The sequence below is a fragment of the Carlito syrichta genome, unplaced genomic scaffold (genome assembly GCF_000164805.1).
Source record: "Carlito syrichta isolate Samal-C Ts95f unplaced genomic scaffold, Tarsius_syrichta-2.0.1 Scaffold218943, whole genome shotgun sequence".
In the NCBI taxonomy this organism is placed as follows: domain Eukaryota; kingdom Metazoa; phylum Chordata; class Mammalia; order Primates; family Tarsiidae; genus Carlito; species Carlito syrichta.
Window position 1 is genome coordinate 4,123 of NW_007163039.1, and position 8,430 is coordinate 12,552.

General features: G+C 38.9%; 1 pseudogene; it reads right to left on the reverse strand.

Moving 5' to 3' along the window:
* The window catches only part of LOC103253303, a 17,218-nt pseudogene that overhangs the window by 2,215 nt on the left and 6,573 nt on the right, over positions 1–8,430 (reverse strand).

Genomic DNA, 8,430 nt, shown 5'->3' on the forward strand with positions numbered 1-8,430 from the left:
TTATCTTCCACATGTAAAACATCTACACAGGTAAGCACTGTTGAGGAGAAAGTATATGAATGGGGAAAGGAGCTTTCTGTCCAAAAGACAAGAGCTCGAGTAATGTATTATTCAAATTATGCTTTTTCACTGACTTATCCTTAGTAAATTCATTCACATCAGGTTTCTGACCTGCCATAGTTAAATAAGGTGGTAGTGTCTCTAAAGAAGATCCATGAGTCATAATAGAACCTTTACATTCTTGAACACAATCCTTTCTGAATCAAGGTGAACAGTGAGTCAAGTGATCTTGAGTCAAGAAATTTGGAGAACTTTTCAAGTGTCAACTGTGATTCTTCTACAAGAAGAGGCAAGCCTTCCCTGTATACTGCATTTTTGCCTAAATTTGGGGTCACTGATTTGCTTTTATCTATGGAATGTTTAATAACAGACGTAGATAATTGGTCAGCAAATGCGTCCTTACTGCTGGCTTCATTCTCTTGTGATGTTGCTTGATCACAATGGAAAAAGGAGAGGTTTTTCCCATCACTGATTTGATTGTATTATCTGTGTTCATCAACTGTTTTTGTAACTTTGAATGATGCCACTGACTGTAAAGTTTCATTTACTATCATGTGCATGACTGCTGTAGAAAAGTTGCTAATAATCACAGAATCACTTGCTAATTTTCAAGAACTCTGCATTTCAGGATCATCATTAGCTGGTTTAAAATCATTCTGGTGACCTGGAATGTGTGCTGAAGGCAAACAAATATTTCTGAGACAAGCTACTTCTTCTCCTCTGATTTTTGTGATAATATACACTTGGGTAGAAATCCCCATTTGAATTACTATCATCAGATGACAGATGAGACTTTGCCTGATAAACAGTAGATGAAATATGACATGGCAGAAGGGCACTTCCTGCCAAGGGCACTGGTATAGAGGCAGCAATTCCAGAAGTACAAAATAAGGCCTGCTGAACTGTGTATTCCATTTTATATTCCTGCATTGGTTTTGTCACCATGATTGCTTGAGTTTGCAAAGGGGAAAGTGTGAAGGTCTGTGTTGATGGTACTACACTCTCTGCGCTCACATACACAGTGTTCTCTATAGAGACACTAACTCCTGCCTTTGTTGTGAAGGTCACATCAATTTGTGATAGCTCAGCGAATGCTCCCTGTATTACAGCTTCAGACAAATATTTTGCATATGACTTCACTACTTTGTCTTCAAAGTCAAATGACCCACACTATGGAGATGTAGGCATTGGAGGATATGAGAACTGACACACTTCCATGATACCTTCAAAAACAAGCTCTTCAGCAAGATCTGCAGCAAACCTAGCAACTGTGTTTGTACATATCTGTTTCCTTACATACTGTAAATCTTTTAAGGCATTTGATAAAGCTTCACTCACCAAAAAATTAGCTAGAATGGCATGTTCTTTCAGTGAACATGCTGTCTTCTCAGTTCATTAAATGCGATCTGAAAACAGATGATGTCAACTTGATGACTAAGTGGCACAATGCATTGGTACATGAAGAGACTCCTTTCTGTAAGGCTTTAAATGCACTGCCAAAACTTTTCTCCACAAGATTACTGAACGCTATCTTTAATTCTTAATAATTTATTTTTAGATTTAGTTTTTGATCAAGATTTCCATGCCTAAGAGCTACAGTTTTATTCTCTCCACTTTTAATACTATTAGTTTGGTAAGTCATAAGTTTGTTGGGCATGAAGAACTGAGCCTAGTTCTTCACATGAAATGCTATTTGCATAATCTTCATAGGTGTAATAAATAGCATCGTAATTTTCATGAATTCTATCTGCATCAATATCTGTTTGGCAAAAACATTCAGCTGGGGCACAGCCACCAAGAGGACTAAAAGCAGAGGATAGAATAAGGCTAAACAAACCACTATCATCCCCTGATGCCTTCACTGGGTCAGGAGAATCTGGAGCATCACATGGGCTACCATACGGAGATTCCGATAGACGAGGAATTGGCTTCTTAACATTAGCTGGGAGAGTTGGAAAATCAAACTCGAATTTTTGAGGATTAATACAAGATTTTCCATGTTTTTGCCCTTTCTTTTGCGATGGCTTCCCTATGACAGGATCTTTTATAAATAGACACGAAGTCTCTCAAGTTTTTTTCTGGCTCATCAAACTGATCAAAACTATCAAAAAATTCACTTACTTCTGAGTCTGAATCCTCTATATCATCTTTTATCACAGGCATTTTAGGCAGCTCAAGTTATGCTTTTAAACTTTTTTGATAACCTTCTTCACCCAAGAAAATAACAAGACTTGGATTTGAGCATCCTGTTTCAGAAGAGTAGGCAGGAGAAGAAGAAAAATACATTTTCTGTATCACTACCTTTATCTGAAGCATTAGATGACCCATAGAAACTCCTTTGGATCCAAGGCTCTGAAATTGATGTTGTGACTGAAGTTTTCACAGAAGGTAGTTCTTTATGTTCCAGAACACTTATTAAGGAAGTTGAGGTTTAGTCAATGACTGATGCTGTTCAGAACTAACCAGAATCCTTAAATCATGGGTTTCCAAATGGCGACCAGTAATAGTTTGAGAAGCAGTACCACACTGGCTCTTTAGTGCAGTAGTGTTTATTCCTATAGGAAAAGAATACAATTATTAAATTATTCTTGAACAAAATGTTTAAAAATTAATTTAAATCAATGGGATAAACTGATTTTAAAATAAAATATTAATTTGCCACACAAGTGTCTTTTAAACTATGTTGTTTAACAGAAAGATTCACCCCTAAGTAACACTTGAAAGCAAATTTACCTTTAACGAAAATAATTAAATTTTGCCGGGCTGGGTGGCTCAGCCTGTAATCCTGCGCCTTTGGGAGGCTGAGGTGAGTGAATTGCCTGAGGCCGCGGATTTGAGACCCGCCTGGGCAGCGAGACCTCATCTCTACAATAAATCAAAAAATCAGCCGGGCATGGTAGTGCATGCCTGTAATTCCGGCTACTTGGAAGGCTGAGGCGGAAGGATCGCCGGAGCCCAGCAGGTCGAGGCTGCGGCGGCCGGGAGCGGCCACTGCACTCCAGTCTGGGAGACAGAGTGAGACTCCAACTCAAAAAATAATAATAATAATAATTAAATTTTACCCAATGTTTGGGGATACCTGGTCTATGAAATGTATTGCATGCTATCATGCATGTTAGAAACATTACTATAATGACTCTGCCAGCTAACGATCTCAAAATGTGAACCTAGGGATGTTCCGAACCCTTAAAATAACGACATAAACAGCGCTTCAACAGTGCTACCTAAGTAAGAACAAATGGCAAAACTGAAAATCAGATGACAACGAACTTTAAAAAATCACAAGATAATCAGAAGAAAGGCTGAAATGTTTAAATTGGATCAAATGTCAACAAAAATTTTAACTGAACAAGTCTGCCTTAAAACTTTCAAAACTGAACTTTAAATTTTAATTCCCTATTTCAAGAAAAAGTCTAGTAAGAAACAAACCATCACTACATAGCTTTGAAGTCTCTTCTTCCTCTAAGGGCTCAAAGGCAGTGACAAAGTCATCTCTGGAAGACACAGACTGGTTAGTATCATCATCATCTTCATTACCAGCCTCAAGTTAATGCTTCTGATGCAAGAATGTGTCCAGGGTATATCTTATACCAGTAGCATATTTACTTAGGAGATTAAAGATAAATCAATTCTGAGTCTTGGTAATGTAGGTGACATTCTCATGACACAAAGTTTCCCAGAATGATGACACTTGGGAATCATTAAAAAAAATTTAACTGCCGGGCTCGGTGGCTCAGCCTGTAATCCCGTGCCTTTGGGAGGCTGAAGTGAGTGGACTGCCTGAGCTGTGGGTTTGAGACCCGCCTGGGCAGGCGATACCTCATCTCTACAATAAATCAAAAAAATCAGCTGGGTGTGGTAGCACATGCCTGTAATTCTGGCTACTCGGAAGGCTGAGGCGGAAGGACTGCGGGAGCCCAGCAGGTCGAGGCTGCGGTGACCGGGAGCGGCCATGCACTCCAGTCTGGGTGACAGAGTGAGACTCCAACTCAAAAAAAAAAAAAAATTAACTTCAAATACAAACCATATTATCTGGAAGTGAAATCTAAAAATAATACAATCTCAAAGGAAATAAAAGAAAAAGAAATGCATGCACCTTGCAAGGCTCCCTGATTTTTTAATGTTTAGTTATTTCTTCATCCTTTTCCTACATTTTTCATTTCCCAGTCTCTTTTCCTCCCATCTTCTCTTTCCCAAAATTTCAAATCCTACCTAGAATATTCTCCTGAAATGTTATACAACTTACTATCTCTCCATTCCTTTGAGCAATTATGTTTTCCTGTATTATTGTATGGTCTCATGATGTTCCTTATTTAATCATTCATCTATCTCACCTAGAACTATATTGTAAACTGCATGAGGGCAGGAACAAGGTTCTATTGCATTTTATTTTAATCCCTTGTCCCGTAGCTTCCAGCATGATACCATCTTCACTCCTACCTCAACAAATGTCCCCTCCTTTTACTTAAATGTGCCGGTATTACAACTTACAATAATGTTTACAGCTTTAAGAATCCAAGTCATGAGACATTCCCCCACACATGATCTTAAAAAAAAATACTGGTGAAAGATTTGCTTAAAAAACTAGAAATCAAATATAACAGCTGTCTCTTCTATCCAGGCAAATAATGCATAGTAAATAGGAATAAAGAATATAATTAAGAAGACAAGAAGTTCTTCATTTCTACTTTTATCAGTAGACTTCATAAAAAACACAGCAGTTTTTTATACCTGAAATAAGTAATTCAAACTTTAAACTTACTGGTTCAACTCTATGTGTTTATCCTCTTAAAAAGCCAAAAATTTTACTTTGAAGCATTATCAATATAATTACAAATAAAAGATGAATATTATAAAATTAAACCACCTGTCAAAAATGGGAACATTTTTGTAAAGAACACATCATCAGATGTCCATTTTACAAGGAATTTTTTTTTTTTTTTTTTTTTTTTTTGAGTTGGAGTCTCACTCTGTCGCCCAGACTGGAGTGCAGTAGCCGCTCCTGGCCACCGCAGCCTCGACCCGCTGGGCTCCGGCGATCCTTCCACCTCAGCCTTCCGAGTAGCCGGAACTACAGGCGCGTGCTACCACGCCCGGCTGATTTTTTGATTTATTGTAGAGATGAGGTCTCGCTGCCCAGGCGGGTCTCGAACCCGCGGGTTCAGGCCATCCACTCACCTCCGCCTCCCAAAGGCGCGGGATTACAGGCTGAGCCACCGAGCCCGGCACAAGGAATTTTTTAAAACCAGAAAATAAGTGAAAGCACACTCTCTTTTACCATTGTTGTGTTTTTTTGAGTTTGAGTCTCATTCTATCACCCAGACTGGAGTGCTGCTGCATGCTCACAGCCACTGCAGCCTCGACCTGCTAGACTCAGGCAACCCTTCCTCCGCAGCCTTCCAAGTAGCTGGAACTACAGGCAGGTGTCACCATGCCCAGCTAATTTTTTGGTTTATTGTAGACATGAGGTCTCGCCAAGTTGCCCAGGCTGGTCTCAAATCCCTGGGTTTAGTCAATCCTCTTGCCTCTGCCTTCCAAAGTGCCAGGATTACAGGCATGAGCCACCGCATCCAGCTTGGAAGCACATTCTCTAAAACATATAGTATGCTATTTATATAAATTTATAATTGGTCATAAAAGGGAAATGTCCCTAAACCTTGTTCAAAGGCAGAAATTGTTCAAGAAATCCAGAAATAATGCATTTTCAGAAAAAAATTAATTTGTAATTGCATGTCATTTATGGAAGTTCACAAGAAAACTGTACTTTATAAGCTGTGGCCAAAATTATTGTAAACTTTGGGGATGTCAAGACATATGAGTTGGATTTATTTTTTTTAATCAATATTTTTTATTTTGATATTGTGGGGTACAGTTAAGGGTTAGGTATACAAATATGCTTTATTTAGGCCCCCTTGTTGATAACAGATGTCTCCCCATCCCCAGACAAATGTTTACTACCATTAGTCCCATCCCCTCCCCCCATGGTTTCCCACCACTGGCAGTCATTTTCTTATGGTAGTGTGTTGGATGATCAAGGTCCACTATATGAGTGAGAATATGTGATATTCAGATCTTTGTTTCTGTGAGAGGTCACTCAGTATTACAGACTCTGGCTCCATCCAGGTTGCTGCAAAATTCATGCTTTTGTTCTTTTTTATGGCTGCATAGTATTCCATCGTGTATATGTACCACATTTTTTTAATCCAGTCCTTTTGATGGACAGCGTGGTTGGTTCCAGGTTCTTGCTATTGTGAACAATGCTGCGATAAACATGCGTGTGCAGGTATCTTTTTTATAGAGTGATTTGAGTTCTTTAGGGTATATTCCCAGTAGGGGGATTGCAGGGTCATATGGGAGGTTGATGTTTAGAGCTTTTAGGAATTGTCACACTGCTTTCCACAGAGGTTGCACTAGTTTGCACTCCCACCAACAGTGTAGAAGTGTTCATTTTCACCACACCCCCTCCAGCAGCTGTTATTCTTTGAGTTGTTGATAATTGCCATTCTGACTGGAGTTAGGTGGTATCTCAGTGTGGTTTTGATTTGCATCTCCCTGATGATTAGTGAGGTTGAGCATTTCTTCATATGTCTGTTGGCTGCTCGTATGTCTTCCTTTGTGAAGTGTCTGTTCATATCTTTTGCCCATTTTATAATGGGGTTGTTTGTTTTTTCCTTTTCAGCACGTTTGAGTTCCTTGTAGATCCAAGATGTTAAGCCTTTGTCAGACCTGGAGTTAGCAAATACTTTTTCCCAGTCTGTAGACTGTTTTCCTGCTCTCTTGATAGTTTCTTTGGCTTTGCAGAAGCTTGTCAGTTTAATGAGGTCCCACTTGTCTATCTTATCTCTTATGGCCTGTGGGTTTCGGGTTTTCTTCAAGAATTGGATGCCAGTTCCAATTTCCATGAGGGTATGTCCTTCATTTTCTAAGGTTCTTATAGTTTGAGGTTTTACATTTAGGTCTCTGATCCATTTGGAATTAATTTTTGTGTATGGGGATAGATAGAGTTCCTGTATCAATCTTCTACATGTGATCAGTCAGTTTTCCCAGCACCATTTACTGAATAGGTTCTCCTCTCCCCAGTGGTAGGTGGTGGAGGGTTTGTCGAAGATGAGTTGGTTGAGAAATTGAGGTTTTGCTTCTGGAATCTCAATTCAATTCCATTGATCTATATGCCTGTTCCTATACCAATACCAAGCTGTTTTGATGATTGTAGCTTTATAGTAAAGTTTGTAGTCTGGTAATGTGATACCACCTGCTTTTTTTTTTTTTTTTTTTTGCTGAGGATTGTTCTGGCTGTTCTTAGTCATTTGTGTTTCCATATGAATTCCTGTGTTGTTTTTTCTAGGTCTGAGAAGAACGTTGCTGGTAATTTGACAGGTTTTGCATTGAATCTGTAGATTGCCTTGGGTAAGATGGACATCTTCACAATGTTGATTTATCCAATCCATGAGCATGGGATATTTTCCCACTTGTTTGTGTCATCTTTGATTTCTTTCAGCAGAGTTTTGTAGTTTTCATTGTAAAGGTCTTTCACGTCTCTGGTTAGGAAGATGCCAAGGTATTTCATTTTTTTTGTGACTATTGTGAATAGAATTGTGCTTCTTATTTGGGTTTCTGTTTGTTTATTATTGGTGTAAAGAAATGCAGTTGTCTTTTGCACATTTATTTTATATCCTGAGACTTTGCCGAAAGCCTTTATCAGTGTAAGGAGGTTTTTGACAGATTCTCTTGGGTTTTCAAGGTACACAATCATGTCATCTGCAAAGAGAGATAAATTTGACTTCCTCTTTTCCTATTTGGATACCCCTGATTGCCGTCTCTTCTCTGACTGCTCAAGCCAGGACTTTCAATACTATATTGAACAGGAGGGGTGAGAGTGGGCATCCTTGTCTTCTTCCAGTTTTCAGGGAAAATGGTTCCAATTTTTGTCCATTTAGGAGTATGCTGGCTGTGGGTTTCTCATAGATGGCTTTTACTACTTTGAGGTATGTTCCTTGTATGCCTAGATATTCGAGGGTTTTTATCAAGAAAGGGTGCTGGATTTTATCAAAAGCTTTTTCTGCATCTAATGATATAATCATGTGGTTTTTGTTTTGACATCTGTTGGTGTATTTAATTACATTTGTTTTATGAATGTTGAACCATCCCTGCATCCCAGGGATGAAGCCTACTTGGTCATAATGGATGATTTTTGAGATGTGTTGTTTAGTCCGGTTTGGTAGGATCTTGTTGAGAATTTTAGCATTATGTTCATCAAAGATATCGACCTGTAGTTCTCCTTTTTTGTTGGATCTTTACCTGGCTTGGGCATCAATGTGATGTTAGTTTCATAAAATGATTTGGGGAGGGTTCCATCTTTCTCAATCACCC